Source organism: Malaclemys terrapin, chromosome 2, assembly GCF_027887155.1.
Source record: "Malaclemys terrapin pileata isolate rMalTer1 chromosome 2, rMalTer1.hap1, whole genome shotgun sequence".
Classification (NCBI taxonomy): domain Eukaryota; kingdom Metazoa; phylum Chordata; order Testudines; family Emydidae; genus Malaclemys; species Malaclemys terrapin.
In genome coordinates, this window is record NC_071506.1 from 253,167,340 (window position 1) to 253,188,637 (window position 21,298).

General features: G+C 42.4%; 1 protein-coding gene across 3 annotated transcripts in view; it reads left to right on the top strand.

Moving 5' to 3' along the window:
* Nucleotides 1-21,298, top strand: part of MYO3A (myosin IIIA) — a 351,398-nt gene that overhangs the window by 35,258 nt on the left and 294,842 nt on the right. The gene's annotated exons all lie outside the window — the stretch shown is intronic.

Sequence of the window (21,298 nt, forward strand, 5' to 3'; positions counted from 1 at the left end):
GAATTTGCCATGTGACGTTTTTGATAAAAAGGAAACATTTCAAAATCAAAATGCCTCATTTTGTTTTGTTGAGCTAACCTGAAATGCTATGTTTCAAGTCAGTTCAACATTAAACTGCATTTTCCCATTTTGGCACATTACCTCATGGGAGCTGTAGTTCAGGAGCCTGATGTCTCCATTATTTTCTTTAGGCGAGGCTCCTTGGAAGGACTACTTTTCCTATGATGCACCAAGAAGTTTGATCAGAGGGAAGTTCACCTTGCATCACAGCATATGTAGTCTTCCATTGAGTTCAGCTCAGAGAAGAGAATGGTTGCCCAAACTACAACTCTAGGGAAATATAGTTTAATGTTGAACTGATTTGAAACAAAATGTTTAACAAAAATGAAATATTCCGGTTCAGGTTGAATGGCTCCAAAGTGAAATACTAATGAAAATGTAAATGTTGTGGAAACTGCATTTTCCATCAGAAAACCAGTCTGATAGAAATTTCCAACCTTTCACAGCATCCTGTGAGCATAGAAGGCAATGATCTGGCTGCCAGCTATTATTTAGTCCTTAACTGGACCAATTCTCATTGACGTCAATGGAATGAATAAATATTGAGTTAGAACCTTTGGGTTTGGCCCCTAGTTTACTAAGATGTGCGATGATATTGTATGCTGAGGGTGTGGTACTGAAGCCAAAGTTAAGGTTGCATCAGATATTTTTGCTTAATGGGGAGAAAATGGAAATATCCAATAAATGTCTTAGTTGGGTGGGGGGAGAAAGAAACAAGCCACATAGAATGGAGGAAAGCATTGAATTTTCTGCGCAGATGGAATTTGAAGGGGAGTAATGTGGTTTATAAAATGACCTTTTTATAATTACTGCCTTAACTACAACATATATCAAGGTGACATATATTAAAAGTTATCTTTTATTCAAAGAAATCCAGAAACACAAGCTTCTCTCAAAGGAAGGACATATACTTTTAACAGATGCCTTCCTTATATGTATGTTGGAATTAAGGCAGCACAGTAGTTTGTGAGTTCTGGGTGTGAACAATGTGTTGTGGAAGGAGGACAGTAATAGGTGAGAGTTGATATATTTTACATTAGCACAGGTAGAGAAACAGAAGTGTGGTGTTGACCTTAATTTTGTATTTCCTAGTTTTCGGCATTTGAGTAAAATACTGCTAAAGCAGAACAAAGCCACCCTAACTAACATTAAACAAAGTTGTTCTATGTGAATATCTCAATTGTTCTGTGTGAATATGTATCTAAGTTGTTCCTTGTTCATATTTTAACTTCCATATACAAAGTTCATAGATCAGATGAGAATTGCCGTGGGACTTTGTAAGAGAGAGGACAGAGTAAAAATTGACTTTGGTCCTCTAACTCCATCTTTTTCAAATTGAAAAAACGAAGTAAGACGATAGGCATAAAACAGTTTAAAATGAACCTAAAAGTAGTTGATAACGTTTCTGAAAACAATTAATTATTGTGTATGCTTACAGCTGAGATCTAGGCTAATATAATTCGGGGATATATTTACATGTGTGAGACATGGGAGGTAATTGTCCCACTCCACTTGGCACTGGTGAGGCCTCAGCTGCAGTTCTGAGTCCAGTTCAGGCACCACACTTTAGGAAAGATGGGGACAATTGGAGGGAGTTCAGAGGAGAGCAACAAAAACAATAAAAGGTTCAGAAATCCTGACCTATGAGGAAAGGTTAAAAAAAACTGGGCACATTTAGTCTTGAGAAATGAAGACCTGGTGGTGGTGGTGCTGGGGGGACCTGGTAAAGTCTTCAGATATGTTAAGGGCTCTTAAGAGTCTTAAGAGGACTGTGATGGATTGTTCTCCATGTCCACTGAAGGTCGGACAAGAAGCAATGGGCTTAATTGGCAGAAAGGAAGATTTAGGTTCAATATTAGGAAAACCTTTCTAACTCTAAGGGAAGTTAAGCTCTGGAATAGGCTTCCAAGGGTGGAATCCCCATCACTGGAGGTTTTTAAGAACAGGTTGGACAAACACCTGTCAGGGATGGTCTAGTTTACTTGGTCCTGCCTCAGCGCAGGGGGCTGGACTTGACTTCTCATAATCCAGCCCCACACTTACAGCCCCATACTGCCTACCTTTCTATGTGTGATGTGTTTCCCTTAAGTCTATCCTGGTCAGACAATGTTGGAAATAACCAAGTTAGATGACTTGTGCTTTGGCAATGTGTCAGACAGCGAATGCTAGATGAAATGTTTGATATAAATATTTTTCGCTTCTACAGCTCTGAGAGTTGAATCTCACAGTCTACCATAGGGCAAGTAACCCAAACGAAGGGCTCAGATTCTCTTGTGCAACCTGGCTCCTCTCCAATCTGGTGGCACGCAGGGGCACGATAGCAGCTGCCTCTCTCCAACTGAGGATTTTCCTGGTGTGAGAGAGCCCCCAGCAGACACAAAGTTAGTGTAGCTGGCTCATATGCCACATGGCCTTCAGCCACTGTGCTCTGGCAACCCTTTGCTGTTCTAATCCCTTGCATGGCATGTTGGCATTTGTCACCATCGCCAGATACTAGTAAACTTTCCTTGCCATGGATGATTCTTTATCCTTGGATTATTAAAAATAAAACACCTATGGAAAGATAATTTTTACTTTACTTTTGCAATGCACCACATGGCCTCAAATATAGTTATGGGGATCTGTTAGTCATTTAACCATCATTCCTCTGCCTCTCTGCATTTCAGTGGGTCGGACAAAATGGAAGACAGATCAGTGCCAACCTTTGTTTGGGTTTTGCAAAGTCAAAATCTGACTGACAAGTTTGTCCATCCTGTACCCCAGACCCAGCCTCCTTGGTTCATCTCTCATCAAATGATATGTATTTTCAAAACTATTTCAATGGGGCGATACCCTCAGCCTCCTATCCCCAGCCTGCAGTAATATAACTTAATAAAATAAATAACGTAATAATAATAATGGGACTCTGTTTAAGGAATGGCTTTCAGGATAGATCTGAGGCAGTTTGGATATGTAGTAATCACCAGTCCTTTTGTATGTATACACCTTTGGATGGGCATATTAGCATTGCATAATCAGGGCATTACTCTTTTCCCCACTTGCACACATGAACCAGCTCTATCTGTTTGTCCTCAGACACCTCTGTCTCTTTTCTTGGGACCCTTTTTTAGCACTGACTGAAATCTCTGACTCTTTCTATAGTCTCAACCTAGGAAAGTTCGCTATTTTAATTCTACTAATGGGTCCCCATGCCCTGATGCTTACTTTGTGGACTTCTACCATAACCTGATATTGCTCAACCTTCTTTATGGGCCTGCACAAGACTTTTTTCCTACAGCATGTTGAATTTGGATTGTAACCACAAGGTGGCATGTTGTAGCAAGTTTCCTACCCCACACACGCTCAGCCCATTGAAATCAGGAGACAGGTGGTGTGTTGCTCTTTTAATTCCTGTGGTCAAGTCTAAAAACTCTGCTACAAATATAATCAGATAATCTCATTTCCTTTCTGCAGAGACCTGATATTCACTAGAGGTTCTTAGAAACCCAGCCAGCTAGAATAATACAAGAAAAGGCTTCTGTGGGGATGGAATATTTTGGTTGCAGAGTACTTGGAACCAGCGAAATGCCTAAAATGTAGAGATGGCTTCATTGCTACCTCAGTTCAGATTGATGCTTTTTAACCAGAATATCTCCCATCCAATCCTTCACTTTGTCTTAGTGGTACATTTCTCTGAAAGCAGGACACAGCTTTGCATGTGCTACCAACAGCAATAAAGGCATATACTTCACTCTCATTGACTGAACCAGAGTTTGGATAAAAAGGCATAAACTGTGAGGGATTTGAGACAAGACCCATACACTCCACTGAGCAAACAGTGAGTTAGTGGCTATAAAAACTATTTACTCTTTCAAATAATTTGTTTGCAGGGGGGCATTCCCTAAATGACTTTGGTTAAAGCATTAACGGTTTATTTGGAAAGCTGTTTGTGAAGAAGAGAGCAAGAGAGATTCCTGTAAGTCCAGGAAAATATTTCTTCTCTTTATGCAGTTATTCTTTTATTTCTTTCAATAATGTATAAGGAGAGACAGGAATAGCTCTTAGGGTCTATGCAATAGCTGATGGATATACAGCATAGGCTTCATTTGCAGAAGTGCAAACATTCATTTCTCCCAATGAACCCAAGAGGAGTTGTTGGTGCTCAGCCTCTCTAGAAATCAGGCTATAATTATAATAAGGTAACAGATAACAGCTTCTAAGTAAAGTGCTATATGTTGTACTCAATAACCTTGTCTAAAAAACCAGCCAATTTGAATCCAAGAAGCAGGTCCATGGATGACAGAATCTGGTCAGTGGATGGCAACACAAGCCTTGAAAGAAACAAAAACAGAAGGTAAAATAACCCACCGGAAAAAGATCATTACCAGACCCTGAGCTGTACTGCTGCTGAGTACTTGATTATTGCTTTTTTTAGTTGCTCTTGATAGTTTCAGCACAGGAGCTCCCACCTATCAGCAAGCTTGAAGTTTCACAGCATTATACATTCAGTTCTGTGTCTATTTGCTGTTTTCTTACACCAACTATATTTATTGGGCTGAAAATACTGGCAGTATCACTGCAAGGTATGCAGCTGTGAATAGTGCAGGCCTCAGTGAGTGCTTGTATCTGAGCATCATTTGATGGCTCTCTTTTCCTTTCTGGTCAGCCCACCAGTTGGTTCTTGCACCTGATACCAGTTCACTGAGCCAAATTTGGTTCTCAGATACCCAGAGCTGTAAATCTTCTGAAAAACCAGTGTATTTACTCCAGATTTGCAGTGGTGTAAGTGAGAACAGAATGTGGCCCACTCTCTCCTGAAAGCTGCAGGCTTATCAAGCTGAAGTGCGATTTAAGAGAGACCGTTAATTTAGCCAATGTCCTCATCAAAGCTCTTATCTATAATGTAGGTTGCTATGGTAACTTCCAAGGCTCCAGAGTCATCTTGGACTCACACTCCAGCCACTAACAAGATCGGCAGTTCTATATTTGGGGACATTCGGATGTCGTATTAGCACAGTTTGACCTCTGCACAGCAGAGATGTGAGGCACTGCTGAACAGGAAGCAGTTACTGTTGATGGCAGATAGGAAGAAATTCTAATTATGCTAACATTGATTCTAAAATATCTTTACTATTTAAGAAAACAAAAAGTTCCAATTGTACAACGTTTATTTTTTTAAGTTAGAATGTCTCTAATTGTTTAAAAACTTATTTTTACTGTGATTTTTGTCCAGATTACTTTACATTTGATAAAACAAAACAAAATGATTTACCCACAGTTTGTAACAGTAGTCAGTCATAGTGGATGCTGACCCTTGTCATGTCATGAGAGATGGATATTAACCTTGTAACATTGACCCAATCCAAGTGAGAGGAGCCAGGAAAAAAATATCTTTTTTTTCCCCAGCTCCCCTGTGTCTCGCACGTTTATTGCACAGTTCTCATGCTTAGACTGTCAGGAATGTTCTTTGACCTTGGCTTTCTAAACTTGAAACTCTGTCTCTATCAAAGTTTCTTTATTCTTTTATTCTTTCCATTAAACTTCCACCCCACCCTCTTCTCTGTTTCCCTTCCCCCACCCCATCTCCCTCAGGACCCATTGTTACATACTGTCTTGTGTTATATGTACCACTACACTCTAGGGCACAGGTGTCAAACTCAGTCAGAGGAGAGGGCTTGAGTCCATATTTAATTATTGCTCAGGCGTTAGGAGATATAAATCCAGGATTTCATATTCCCTTTAAGCTACAGTGAATCTCCCACAAATGTATGACTCAGTTAGATAATATTAGTTTCAGTGTTACTTGTGATCTTTGTTTCCTTTTCATCCCCATCTTCGTTCCTGTGATTCTCTTTCCTTTCCCAGTCTTTGCGTGTCTTCTCTGTTCTTCCCTCTGCAATTGCTTCCCTGCAGCAACTCCCAGTTCTCACCCGTCGAGGGCTTTACTCCCACCTCCTTCCTGTTCTTCCCGTTCACAAGCTCGGCAATGGATTCGTTAATGTTGACCCTGAAGTGTCATTACTGGACTTCGCCATTGACTCCCCAATGACATTCATAGGGAACAGGGAGGTTCACTCCTCTGGGTAACTGTTTCAGGCTGTATGCAGACGCAGATAAACATCAAATTTATGTTCGGTTCTCCTTTGGAGCTTTTTCTCTGCTGCCAAGAGGGCTAGAAACTTACTCTTTGATTCAAAATGAAAGCTGAGATTCTGCATTGGCGTACATATGACATGTACACCACATGAATACCTCATTGCATGCTGTATCCAGCCTATCGGCCATGTTTGAGACCCTGATCTAGTGAATAGAATCCGATCTGTTCAAGCATTAGTAAGCCCTGTGGCCTGAAGCTCTAGAGGGAGCTCACTGCAGGTAACACCTGGCAGAACGGTTGCACATTTGATAGTTTATGATGATCTTACACTGTTGTGGTGGTAGAAAGGGGGTATTTAAAGCCTGCTGCAACTGATGGTCCTTAATGGTGGTCCTTCTTTAGCCTGCAATAGATGGCACCGTTTGTGGAGAGAAGATCAAGAATTCTATTCTCTGTGCCCTATGTGTGGAGTAAGCTGGTAACTATGGGGTACATGAATTCAGCCCCACGTTGTTATGTACTCCTGTCCTTCTCTTCTTCAAGGTCCCAGCCCTCATCTCTCATTGCTTCCAGATCCCCATCTCTACCCTAGGTTTTATTGGCTGAAATTAAGCCTCTTTCTCGGTCTTCAAGCTGCTATTACCCCTTTAAAAGTTCCTGGACACCTTTTTTTCTCTCACTGTGCTCCTTGGCTTTTTCTGTATATGGCACCTTTCCTTTCCCCCTACTTGTCTCCTCCTCACAGTTCTCTTTCTCCTCTTCAGGCATTGTCCCTCTAGCCTCTTCAAACCCCATTTAATGCCAGTTCACACACTGCTGGTTACCTAATGCCAAGCTGAATGCTGTTATTCCTTACTGATGTATGTGTAATGAGGGAAGTGAGGGACATTTCCTCCCTTAATCAATCTGTTCCCTGCCTCTCAATGTGCAATGATTTCCCAGGCAGCAAATGCATTTCTCTCTCTCTCTCTCTCATATTTTTCTGTGTTTTGGATTGGAATTGGCTTTATATAGGATGACATGCTGAGCACCTCAGGCATCAATGTTTAGAGCCTTACATAGCTTCCCTGTTTCCCAGAAACTTCACAAATAAATCACTTGTGTTCATACCGCTCATCACGTTTCTTCCTTTTGTGTCCCTCGTGATATGTTGCCCAAGCTGATGGTAGTCACTTGACAGTGTGCTGTGCGCGCCAGAGAGTGCAGTCTCTTTTAATTATCTTCCGCAGTGCTAGAGTGTCATTAGCCATGTCCTTCAGGCACACTGCCCTTCCCCTCCCCCTCCAGAAATGTGAAGGAGATTGTAACAGGGTGCACTGAGTTCACTAAGGCAGGCTTATGGCTTGGTATTACCCTGAGTTAGCACCAAGGCATTCTGAGGCAGCTCATCATTCCCAGAGGAACCCTGGGAACTATAGCCCAAGAGCAAAGCCTGATGGGAAAGGGAGCTGGGATATACATAATCTCCCTTTCTTTGGAGAGAGTAGCAGTGCAGGAAGATGAACCTCTCTATAGCAGAGGGGATTGGGGGCCTATGGTGAGCAGGCCGCAATAGGCTGTGGACGGGTCAGGGAGGAGGCAGGCATGAGACTAAGGAACCCCCAGGGAGGGGTGAATTGATCTTTCCATGGAAGAGTGCTTGGGATCAAGAGTGGGGATGGTTTGGTCTTGTATGGGAAGTTGTGGTTATTTCATTTATAAGAAAGAACTTGTGCAGCAACAGGTGAAGGATTGGAGGACATGGGTTGAATGTTTGTGCCATTGGGCTCTTGTTTACCCTGGAAGTGGGGACTTTTTTGGTCTGGAGAGTCAGTAAGAGGTAATGTACCTAGCAATGAGGGGACTGAAACTGGGGCTCAGACATGTAATGGAAAGGAAAGGTCCCTGCTACAGAGATGCATTTGTGGGATGCTGAAACTTTCCGAACGAGTACATTTCTTTAAGACCACTCAGCTGTTCCTTCGGGTATCAATCTGCTCTAATGACTTAACTATGGAGTCATATGCAAGGAAGATATCTTAGTTTTCATAAGTATAAATGGGATTAGATATGCAAACCTAATCTTAAATACAATATAGAGAGTTTGCAAAAAATAGGCAAAAGTAGCCATAACTCAAATTTGGCCCAGCCACCCTCTGTCATGACTAAAGTCCCAGGCAAATTTGTGTGAGAAGCATTGTGATGTGGTCACAGCAGCACTCAGGTTTGGCCCAGCCACCCCTCTGTCGCGGTGAGTAGTGTCCTGAGGAGAAGCCAACTGTGGTGGATCCACAGCATGGCCAGCCAGGCTGCAGTGTGTGGCTGTTTGCTGGGACTTGCTCCCTGGTTCCCCCACTCATTTGGACCCTATGCACATGCCTAGTTTGTCTATACATTAATCCAGCCCTCTTTGTAAAGATCTAGCATTGGAAAGCAATCTGTGTAAGGGCTACTTAATCATTATAATCATTACATTTTATTGGAACCAATAGTCAGCCCCTCATTGAATAATAATTATGAAATATCCTTTAAAAGTGTTTGAAAAAACAATCAAATATGTTAGAGCTGATAGTTACCATTTGAAGTATTATTCCTCAATAAACCTTGGTCATCTTCATCCCACTCCCAGCTGACAGCAGAGATTTCCACCAGAAAGCCTTGATTTAAACAAACAGATTCCTTCCTTGTGTCTTGATGAGCTGGCATGGACTTATGCCATCGCCACCTTAGATTTCCGCACGTCACTGTAGGATTTTCAGAAGATTTATTTTCCCAGAGAAGATCAAAATGTGGTTGGTGATCTACAAATGCCTATATCCTGCTGCGGTATTGTAAGCTGTGTCTAGATGGATTCATGGTGATCCTGGTTCACTCTGATCCAGTTTACAAGATCCAGCGAAATGTCAATACATAACATACTTTTGGGAAAGCCACTGTACATGTGGTTGGGTTGATTGTAAACTGAACAGTTCTCATATGCAATGTATTCGTGGTACTGTTTATTCTTCACCAAATCAAGATTAGATTCCAAGTTGCTTGGAGTTTTTTGCTGCTTTATTTCAATCATTCTTTGAAATACCAAGTATCAGTAAAATATGAAAAAATATACTATTTTCAGAAGTCCCTGACACAATGTATGTAATATTATAACCCACAAGACTGTAAAGATGCCACTGCAGGAAGATGGGAAAGGATAAACACAACTGCAGATCACAAAGTTCATTGGAACAAGTAATACATTTCCCTTGCTTTCCTTTCTGCCTGAGCAGCATTCTCTGTTCTTAACCTCTAAACCATTAACCTTTACAGAGACTGTGTGTGTTCCTTCCCAGCAATAGATGGAGTTTGGTAGATGTGAAAACTACAGTGTTTATCATATATAAAGTACAGCATAAAAATCACTGTATTTTAGACTCCAAATACATACCGCTAAGGGCCCAAGCCTCTTTGCACTGAACTCAGTGGCAAAACTCTCATTGATTTTAGTTGAGACATAAACCAGAAAGCCGTCAAAGGACTCCAATAATGTCCTGATTTCCAGAGATGCTGACCATCCACAACTTCCATCGACTTGAGTTGGAGTTGCTCAGCATATTCGAAAATCAGGTCCTACCTGTAGAACAGGAAGAAACATGCATGACACCCATCTACACAAAGAGGATATCAGAGAATGATCAGGGCCAGGCTCTTCAAGCCAATGGAAATCTTTCTATTGACTTTATTATTCATTAAGGTCCTAAGCCCATTAAAGTTCAGCATAAACATGTAACTTCATATTTGCTGCCTGAGTGCTTAGGAGAAGAATAATTAGAACATAAGGAGGCACATTTTGCAATTGGGATTTATTTTGCTAGAAATTGTAGAACAGTACCCAAGCAGTGATTTTATTTCCCCTCTGCAGGACTATGACAGATTTTTTTTCACTGTGTGGAATGAACCAGGCCACATTTCTAATTGCTTCATCTACTGCTGGGATACCATGTTGTGCAAAATTATTGCTGTACAATACATATAACCCTGCTTCCAGATGGTGCTTGATAGTCATAAAATAACATGACTAGCTCTTCTCCTTGGCTGGGCCTAGCAATGCATTTGCACTCATGTGGCAAAACTGCAGATTGTCTGCGGAGCACTTTCAGAAAAGGAACGCAGGGCAGGATGCTAGACTGATGAGATGCCAACATGATCAGAATTGTTATTGCCAATATGGTTACCAAGTGTCAACTATCAGAGTTAGTTTTTGGTAAATATTATATCGATGTCAGCTATAAAACACAGTGGAATTCTTCTGTAGAGCCAAGTTCTTAACTCAGCACATAGCCCATATAACTAGACTGTGTACTGAGGTGCTATGCAGGGGCTGATGGGGTGAGGAAGGAATCCTCACAGCTGACCCATTCTAAGGCAAGGGGAGGGATTAGCAAGTCTTTCATGCTGCAGCAGCATTCAACAATACAAATGCCCATTCTTTTCTAGAGGCTGGTGATAAATTCCATCAGTATCTAAGTATTTTCTTTGCTATCAAAAAGATAAATTTAATCCACTTAACTTCTCCTTTTGAAAAATGTGTTCTGCTTTGTCACAGCATCTTAAACACAAAAGGACTCTGGAATGCGGGTGCTTGTACTGTATTTAAAATAAACTTTTATTTTGGTGACACTTGTTTCTAAAAAATGTTTTATCTCCCTCCACGTCCAGAACAAGTGAATACACGTTCCAGGACATGATGCAATAGTGACAGCATAAACTGAATATTCTAAGCACCAGTTTATAATCCTCTTGGGTATCCAGCAAAAGTGATTCAAGATATTAAAATGTGCCGGCTGTAAGCCTGCATCCCTTATAAATTTATAATATGAATTTATGTTACATTATGCAATACCCACTGGTGATCTACCAGCCAGTTGTATAAAAATGCTGCGTTATGTGATTCATCTTGTAGGATTTAGAATATATCCAAAATATTCTCCTTCTAAAGAGAAAGTTGTGGGGCAGCATAATAAGCATTTTAAACCTTGCCATGCACATGTATGCGTATGTAATGTTTATCTTCTTGCCTATATTAAATTGCTGGTATATGTTCACAGGTCACAAATCAGGCATCCTTCTATCAGTCTGTAACTGTTGACACAGGCCCACTTATCCATGATATCTACTGTATTTTGCAATAAGAGTTCTATATATGACTAATTCTACCGGTAGGAATGCAGGCCATTTGCAGGTGGTATTTCCAGTAACTGATGCAAGTTACTTTTTATTTTCAAGTATGGAGTACAGGTGAATTATTAGGTTTTAAAGGCCAGAGCCTCAGAGGGTGTAAATCAGTGTGTGTCCTTTGAAATAGAGCTATGCCAGTTTACACCAGTTGAACATCTGGGCCTAGGTCTCTCAATATACATTTATACAGAAACTTTCTTCTTCAGGCTGTTACCTGTTTTTCAATTTTAACCTAAGGTGTTTGTTATGAAATATTATGGTGGATCAAAGACCATTAAGATCAGTTTAAAGATAGCTAATTTTTAAGCCTCCTCTTTGTAAATTGCTATAACATTTGAAATATGCATCCTAGTGTTCTTAATCTACAAGAATTTGGACGTTTGGGCATAAAAAAGCCAGAACCTTAGTTGGTGTAAATGGACACTGAAGACAATGGATCTATGCTGACTTACACCATATGGCATAAGCATATGGAGAAAATTATTTGGGGGGAAAGATGGTCTTTTGGGTAATACTAGATTAATATTTTGTTTGTTTGGGGGCTAGTGGTTTTTGTAGGTGCAAATGCAAATATTTGTGTCACCTGTCCGACTGTATGAAAGGTATACCAACAAAAGTGTGGGATACCGCTGACTGGAGGGTGACAATTTTGTTTTGTGACAACTTTTGAAGTTTCAAAATTTGTTTTCATACCACATTGGAACAAAACCCAAACTTTTCCAATGCTTTGGCAAAACAAAATAGTGTCAAAATGTCTCTTTTCTTCTCGAAAAGGATTTGCTTCTGTCCCCCCCGCTCTCTCTGGTCTGCATTGATCTGAAAGCTCCGGACATCAGAAACCTTTCTGATGAAATTTCTGTCAAAGTCAATATGTCTCTATGAAACCTTTTTGGCTTTGACAAAACAGCATATTCCAGCAAAAATGCATTTTGAAGAAAAATCTTCCAACCAGCTCTAGTGTTTGACTACTGAAAGAACAGGAGCATGTAGGTTTAATAGGTATTCGCACCAGCCAATATATACATGGCCTGGTATTGGGCTGGAACTCAGGAGATGTGAATTTTGATGTTGGCTCTGCTAAAGACTTCTTGTGTGTCTTTGGGCAAGTCACTTCATCTCTCTCTGTGCCTCAATTCTCCATCTTCAAATTGTGCATAGTGATATTCTTCTACCTACCAATTGTTGTGAGAATGAATATATGGGAGGCACTTGGATATGGTAGAATTGGGGCACATATATGTATTTTTCCCAGTTGCTTAAAATATGGTGCATTAGTAACTTTAGACCTATGATATGTATTGTTGGTTCAACCACTGTGATCAAGCTAACTTGCCTAATCAGGCTGCTGATGTGTAGTAAGACAACTGACGTGCTGAAAATGCAAGGAATATAAATCAAAAGTATAGACCGTTGCGATCATCTAGATTGACTTCATGTATAACACAGGCCATAAACTTTCCCCTGATGATTCCTTTTGAACTAGTATGTGTCATTTAGAAAGCATTCAATCTTGATTTAAAAATTGCCAGTGATGGAAACTCCACCACAGCCTTTGGTAAATTGTGCCAATGGTTAATAACCCTCACTGTTGAAAATGTATGCTTTATTTCCAGTCTGAATTTGTCTAGCTTCAAATTCTAGCCATTGAATCGTGTTATACCTTTCTCTGTTAGACTGAAGTGTCCATTAATATTCTCTCCCAGTACTTACAGGCTGTGATCAAGTCACCCCTTAACCTTCCCTTTGCTAAGCTACACAGTTTGAGCTCCTTGAGTCTATCACCATAAGGCACATTTTCTAATCCTTAAATCATTCTTGTGCCTCCTCTCTGCACCCATTCCAATATACCAACATCCTTCTTGAATTGTGGACAGCAGAAATGGACACAGTATTCCAAGAGTGGTCGTACCAGTGCCAAATACAGAGGTAAAATTACTTTTCTATTCCTACTCGAGAGTCCCCTGTTTATGCATCCCAGGATTGCATTAGCCGTTTTGGCCTCAGCACTGCACTGGGAACTCATGTTCATCTGATTATTCACCATGATCCCCGCATCCTTTTCAGAGTCATTGCTTCCCAGGGTACAGTCCCCCATGCTGTAATCATGGCCTACATTCTTTGTTCCTAGGTGTATATGTTTACATTTAACTGTATTAAAACACAGATGGATGGCCTGCGCCCAGCTTACCAACTGACCCAGATTGCTTTGTATCGGTGACCTGTCGTCTTCATTATTTACCACTCCCCCAATTTTTGTGTCCTCTGCAAACTTTATCAGCCATTATGTTTTCTTCCAGGTTTTTGAAAATTATCAAGATCAGAACTGTGGGCCTGATTCTCTCCTCTTCCTCGCTCCTTGTGGAATTATTTAGCTCTACGTAAAGTAGGTTTAAAACCTGCTATTCTGCTCAGGGATCATTTTATGCTCAAATTGCACATAGCTGTAAGCAGGGTCTGAATGACAGCTAGCTGGGAGGGGAAGAGACTATGGGTGTGTTTATGTAAATACAGTTTGCTCCTGCTCTGTTTACATATTCATCATTTACAGCTGTGTCAAAGGATCAACTTTGGCTGGTGTTGGGTACAAATGACCTTAGTGCTGAATGCAGAGATAGTGAAATATGGTTACCAATGTTGTAATTATTGTAGCAGGATTGTTCTTAACCTGTCCCAAATGAGGGGGAGGGAGCACCCTCAGTTGAAAGAACCTTATTAAACAGGGGCTCGAATGTCCGAGTCCTGTGAAAGTAAGAGGGGTAGGGACAGGAATCCTGGTCAAGAGGCGGCACCCCCTCTCACCCCCACCCCTGAGTCCTCTTTAGACTGGTTTAACCTGTTCTTTCCCCCACTGTTCAAAGAATAGAGCTAAATAGGCTTTTTTAGGAGCCTCTTTTGTTATTTTAATTGCAGAGCTGAAATCACTTGAGATGGGGCAGTGTTTCTGCCTAGCATGCAAAAGAGCTGAAAATCACTGAGAGACTGATGTGCAGAGGTCACAGTAGAGCGGCAGAAGGTGACTGATAGTCAGCTGGCGAATGAGTGACCAGCAGTGTGGTAGTGAAGAGGTGTGATGAGCAGCCAGCAGGATGGTGGCAGAGAGGTGTAATGAGCGGCCAGCAGGGTGGAGGCAGAGAAGCGCGATGAGCGGCCAGCAGGGCAGCGGCAGAGAGGCACAACAAGCAGCCACCAGGACGGTGGTGGAGAGGCACGATGAGCGGCCAGCAGGGCAGCTGGTGGAGGGGCACGGCGAGAGCGGTGAGCAGGTGGTCGGTGAACGGCCAGCAGAGCGAGTAAGATGCCTCTTTACCCCACCCGGGTATTGGCAGAACGCTTTTTGAGCTGTTCCCCTGCTCTATTCTTCATGCACTTGCCCTCAGACCCTGCTCCCATTCCTCACATGGGTGCAGCTCTTGATATGGAAACATCCATTGCACACGTTGCCAGAGCCGTTGCTTTTATCAGGGTATCTTTTGCCTATGATGTGAGAACACAAGTTGCTGTTTCAGCAAAAGGACTATTAGATGCTGTTTCAAACCAAACACAGGTAAGGTAATACTATTAAGCTGCCACCTTAACTGTATGCTGAAGTTCAAGGATCAATGTGATAATGGTCATTGTACAACATTTTCTTTTTGCTGTAGCCATCCAAGATTTATAATTTTAAGGAGGTGATCTTGCCTTTTTATCAACTGGGGTGTCATTTTTCCAGGATAACTAGCATAAATTGTATGTATATTTGTGTGTTCCCTTTTTTGAAAATGAGTGTGTCAAAAGGTATCAGAAAATTATACTAAAGAAATTTAAGTATAGCTGCATAACATTATTATCATTTGAGGTCAGGAGGAAATCAGTTTGTTTATGGTACATTGTTTGATTTAGCAGCTGAGTGACTCATACCGAATTGAAGATTTGTTGCTACACTGAATGCTTAATTACAAAGATAAGCTATGCTGTTAGTTCAAAGATAGTGCGTAGGCCGGGACAAATGGATGCAGAAATCATGAAGACAGTTAGTGAAGTTTAAATTATAAAAGTCTGAGTTAAAAGCTGTGATTAAATATGGACAGTTCCTCACTAATCACTATTTAGGCTAGTTTTTTCCCTTTTGTTCCACTCTTCACTTTGACAGACGCTATCTGATGTGACTAAAACATAGCTGTAAAGAACTAAAGGAAAAGCAAAACACGCGGTGCCTGATTCAGCGATTACTTACATTGATCTTATACCTGTGTAACTTTGTTGACATCAGTGAAGTTATGCTGCTGTGAGATCAGAATCTGGCCTTTATAGTTCCTTCCCGAAATGACATGTCAGTAAACAGATCCATCCAATTACTTATTTACAGTATCTGTTTCTCGAAAGGCATGGGAAGACTCGTGTACCTCTTTTCCATGGAATTAGTTACACCCTTTCTGTGTTTAGCATGCCCACCTCTTATAGGAATAAATGCTTTTGAACTAAGCATCTGCCATGGGTTGAGTTATATTTTACATATATAATTTGTTAGGACTAGGGATGGGTGAACACATTGAGATAATTTACAAACTAGCCTGAACCTTTGGCTTGATTGTTTTATGTGTGAGGAGGGCAGGGGTGAAAGTAACTTAAAAGACTTACTGGTACTCCGGAGTCCTTGGGAGGGGTGGTGGCTCAACTAGAAGAGGCGGGGCCTTTAAATCCCCAGGCACTTTAAATCAGGATTTAAACGGCCCAGCCCGGGGCTGGGGCTGTGGTAGCAGCAGCTGGGAGCCCTGGGCCCTTTAAATCACCCCCAGAGCTACCAGCTGCAGAGGCTGGGAGCCCCGGGGGTGATTTAAAGGGCTCGGGGCTCCACTGCAGTAGCGGCAGATGGGAGCCCCTGGCCCTTTAAATCACTGCCAGAGCCCCGCCGCTGCTATCCCAGGGTTCCAGCAGCAGGGCTTGGGTGGCAATTTAAAGGGCCCTGGAGGGTAGTGGCAGTGGGAGTCCTGAGCCCTTTAAATCGCCACCTGAGCTGCGCTGCCAGAGCCCCGGGGTAGCAGCAGCAGCCGGGGGCTCGGGCGGTGATTTAAAGGGCCCGTGACTCCGGCTGATGCTATCACCCTGGGCCCTTTAAATCATCCCCGGAGCCCTGCTGCCAGAGCCCTGGGGTAGCGGTGGTGGTGCTCCAGCGGCAAGTTAAAGGGCCTGGGGTGGTAGCAGCGGCCGAGCCCCTGGCCCTTTAAGTTGCTGCCTGAGCCTTGCCGCCGCTACCCCAAGGCTCCGGCAGGCTCCGGGGACGATTTAAAGGGCCTGGGGCGGTAGTGGCTAGCAGAGCCTCAGATCCTTTAAATCGTCCCCGGTGCCTTGCTGCCGGAGCCCTGGGGAGGCGGCAGTGGGGCTCCGGCAGCTATTTTAAGGGCTGGGGCAGTAGTGGCTGCCGCAGCCCCAAATCCTTTAAATAGCCACCAGAGCCCTGCCACCGCTACCCCAAGGCTCCGGGGACGATTTAAAGGGCCCGGGGCGGTAGCTGTGGCAGGCGCCCCGGGCCCTTTAAATTGCCGCCCAAGCCCCTCTGCTGCTTTCCCAGGGCTCTGGCAGCAGGGCTCTGGTGGCAATTTAAAGGGCCTGGGGCTCCAGCTGCTGCTGGGAGCCCCAGACCCTTTAAATTGCTGCCAGGGAAAGCCGATCCGCCCTGGTACAGTGCACCGGCTCTTGCTGGTATGCCGTACCGGGGCGTACCGGCTTACTTTCACCTCTGGAGGAGGGGGATTTTTAAAAGATTGATTTAAAAAAAAAATCAAATTCAGACATTTCTGGTCTAGTTCAAACCAAGTGCAGAAAAATAAATAATGACAACATCAGGAGAGAGGCTTGACATTAAGCCTCTCTCTTGGCATTAAGTGGGGAAGCTTGCCAAGATCAAAGGCCCCCTACCCCACTATCAGCAGTCCTTGGTGATCCAAAACCCTCACAACGTCACTTATATGGCCCAGCAGGGTTCATCGTGTGCATTGTGCAGAGTGGGTTTCAGGCCACCAGTGATTTCCTAAGAAACCAGACGTTGGTCTCAGAGGACCTCTGTGGGTTAAGCAGTTGGGAAAGTAACTGAAATACTTCCCTGGTGGATTGTATTTTCTAATAGACAACCTATCCTAAATTCCAAAACCAACTCTCTGTATAATTTTTCATGAGTGAGGTATTCGAATACTTGGATGCTAATATCTAAACTGTATTGTTAACTTTATTCACCTAAATTTGGGTTATTGCTGACTATGCACTATATGTGTCTTATGACTTTTAAAACAAACTTTTTATTTCTGGATAATCTAAGCACTATACCCAGATGTACAGACACTCTTTTTCTTAACCTGTGTATTATATAATTTTTTAACATTAGCTTTAATAAATCTGGATTCTATACAGGTTTTGTGGCAGATGAACTCCAGAATAGCTCTGATCAGAAATCTTTTGGCAAAATGTTTTATATGACAGAAAGTTCCTTTTTGTCAAAACATTTCAGAAAAATTGTGTCATTTTCAACAAATATTCCTGTGGAACAAAACATTTGGAAAGAAAAAAATTAGGTTTGGAAAATTTTCATTTTGGATTTCAAAATTTTATTTTTAATTTAATTGTGTTTCATTTTTATATTATTTTTACATTGTCATAATATGCACTACTACTGAAATACCATAGTGTAACAGTTGAAATATTCTATTTTTTTATATTTATGTATTTTAATTATATAATTATATACAGCTCTCTCTATATATACACTATTTTATTTTAAAAATAATTAAAGGCGTTGCTACTTAGCCCTTATTGAAACATCTTATCTTTTCTAGATCAAAGTGTTTTCTGTTTATGTATTAGTGAAAAAAAATTGACACACAATTTGTTGAAATTTCCTGTGAACTGGAAATTCTGAGTTTTGGCTAGCTTTGATCTCGAAGGACATGTAGGGGATAGCTGCTTTCTGTTCATCTCCTCGGGGGGGCAAAGCAGCTGGGTTTGCTGAGAGCAACTCAGAGCAGGTGTGTTTCATTGCCCTTACACAGCCAATTTTAAAGGAACAAATAGAAGAGTTCTCTCACTTTTTAGGAGAAGGAGTTAAAAGACTTGGCTCAAGAGAGTCTGAGTGCCTATGAAAAGGGGCTCGTGTTTCCTCCTTACTCCCTCTTCCGTGAGGGGAGAGGCCTCTTTAGAAGAGTGTATATTTAAATTGTTTGCTGAATCGGTTCCACCAACCCTGGATAAAGATTTCTCTGAGCACAAAACCACTATATGCTGAAGCAGCTAATCTGTTACTCTTGTTTTGATTTTGTCCAGGGGTGGTACAAAGCATGTAGGGGAAACTGTGGACTCAACTAATATATTTTACTTTGGAATGACAACTACCTGTAAATAAAAGTGAAACTTTAGAGAGGATCTTTCTTTGCCAAGCTTGGCCTCCTTGTGAGATGTCTGTTCAGCTGTAGTGACCTTAGCCCTTCCACAGATGGGAGATGAAGTTAAGGGTTCAAAAAGTAGGGCATCATTTTTACAGGGGTTTTAAATCTTTCCAATTATTACAAACAGAAACTGAACCAGGGAGAGATTTCTTTAAATACTTACAATGCAGTATTTCATATTGTCAGGCAGGATGGGAGAGGAAAATAAAAAGTCCTTTAAAGAGAGGAAAGAATATTTCCATTGCCAAGATGTACTGATGTACGTTGCAATAGGACTACACTATACTTCCTCTATGGGTGTGAAAGAGTGTATGGGGAAAAGAGTGCTATCTCTTAAGCGACAGGCTAGCACCTGCAACTAGGGGTAATCGACGAGGTTCTTCCCCACTCTGGGGCAGAGTTATATAAACAGAAACAACGAGGAGGGTAGAAGCCAGGCAAGCTGCAGTTGCTCCCTGAGATACCTAGAGCAAGGCCTAGCCTGATTCAGAGTCTGAGATGCAGACTGTAAGTTTGGGAGCCCTTGACCCTGATTAAATGACAGTTTTAATGATTCCTGGCCTGAGGAACTGTTTGCTGTAATTATTCCTGGTACCGAAGCCCAGAACCCCGGTTCCCCTTTGTTGCAATAGTGGGGCTCTTCCATCTCATCACATGTACTAGTGCTCGTCATGTACCTCTGTCCTCTCCAGAGTCAACATCATTAGTCATTCCAGTGTCTTCAATTGTTCAGAAGGTGACTGTTGACTCAGAGGGATTCCTGCAGCTGAACATCAGAGATGGCCCATTGCTCCCTAAGCATCTGTTTCTTGCTCTGGCTGTGGCTTCAGGCTAAGCACTATGCCTCCTTGTGGCCCTGTGTGGCACCACAGGTGTGCTCTACCTTAATTTCCCCAGGTAGGGCTGAAATCAATTCACTGTAAGCACCCAGTGCAAGGAGAAGCCAACACATTTTAAACAAAATACCATGTCCCCTTGTAATCAGGTTTCTAGGCCAGGAATCAGTGTAACAAACACTTCCCCAGGTGAGGAATCATTACAACAGTTATTTAATCAGGCTCCAGAATCAGGCTACCAAACTTAGGCCATGTCTACACTACAAAATTATGTCAACCCAAGTTATGTTGGCATACAGTCACCTCAATTATTACATGGCTTGTGCGTGTGCACTCTTTGCTCCTTGTGTGGGCCCTGCGAGCCCTCACCGGGAGCACTTGTATCAATGCAGATAGCAGAGCACTGTGGATAGGTATCCCACTGTGCAATTCAGCACTATCCAGGACAGGGCGTTTTGGGAAGTTTTTGCAATGCCTGAAAGGGCTGAAATGAGTCATGCAGGGGTGACTCCAAGCATGGGGTCAACTTCCCATAATGCAGTGTTCTCCATCCCATAATTTCATCTGCACCTTTTAATATTTTGCACCTTTTTTTTCAAAATCTGCACAAACATGCATGTCCCTCCTCACTGTCTCCCATGTCTGACAGAAACATGGATCCTGCACAGCTCTGCTCTATTTGTCAGAAGTGTTGCAAGCACAGGGCTCATGATCCTCCAGTATTATTAGCAGAGCTACAAGAGAGGCCATGGGGTTCATGATGATTCCTTGGAGGCTTGATTGCTGTGGGAAATAGAAAGAAACAATTCAGGGTTGCTGGTGGTGTTCACAGAGCAGCTGGAGATGGTGGAGAGCCAATTCTGGGCCCGAGAAATAAACACTGACTGGTGCAATCACATTGTCATGCAGGTTTGGAATGATGAGCAGTTGTGGCCTTGTGCATCCAAAAGTTCTGCAGCATTTCTGGATCTGTGTGCCAAACTTGCCCCAGTCCTCCAGCACAAGGACCCCAAAATGAGAGCTGCACTAACAGTGGTGAAGCGAGTGCTCATCACACTGTGGAAACTTGCAATACTAAACTACTACCAGTGAATCGGGAATCAATTTGGAGTCAGGAAATCCACTGTGGGGGCCATTGTCATGCATGCACAGCCATTAATTGCCTCCTGCTACACAGGACTGTGACTTGGTGCAATGTGCAGGACATAGTGGATGGTTTTGTGGCAATGGTATTCCCAAACTATGGTGAGGTGATTGGTGGCATTCATATCCCTATTTTAGCACCAGACCACCTTGCCACAGAGTTCATAAACGGAAAGGGATACTTTCCTATGGTATTGCAAATGATGGTGGAATCGAATCACCGGGACACTTTACCAACATCAACGCAGGCTGGTCAGGGAAGGTGCATGACGCTTGCATCTTTAAGAACACAGGACTGTTCACAACGCCGCAAGCAGTGACTTTCTTTCCTGACCAACAGATTACCATTGAGAATGTTGAAATGCCAATAGTGATCCTGGGGGACCCAGCTAACCCCGTGCTCCCCTGACTCATAAAGCCATACACTGGCCACCTCAACAGCACCAAGAAGAGATTCAACTACAGACTCAGCAGATGCAGAATGAAAGTTGAATGTACTTTTGGTCGTTTGAAGGGTTGCTGGCATTGTTTATGTACAAGGTTGTCTCTCGAAGAGAAAAATATCCTAGTGGTTA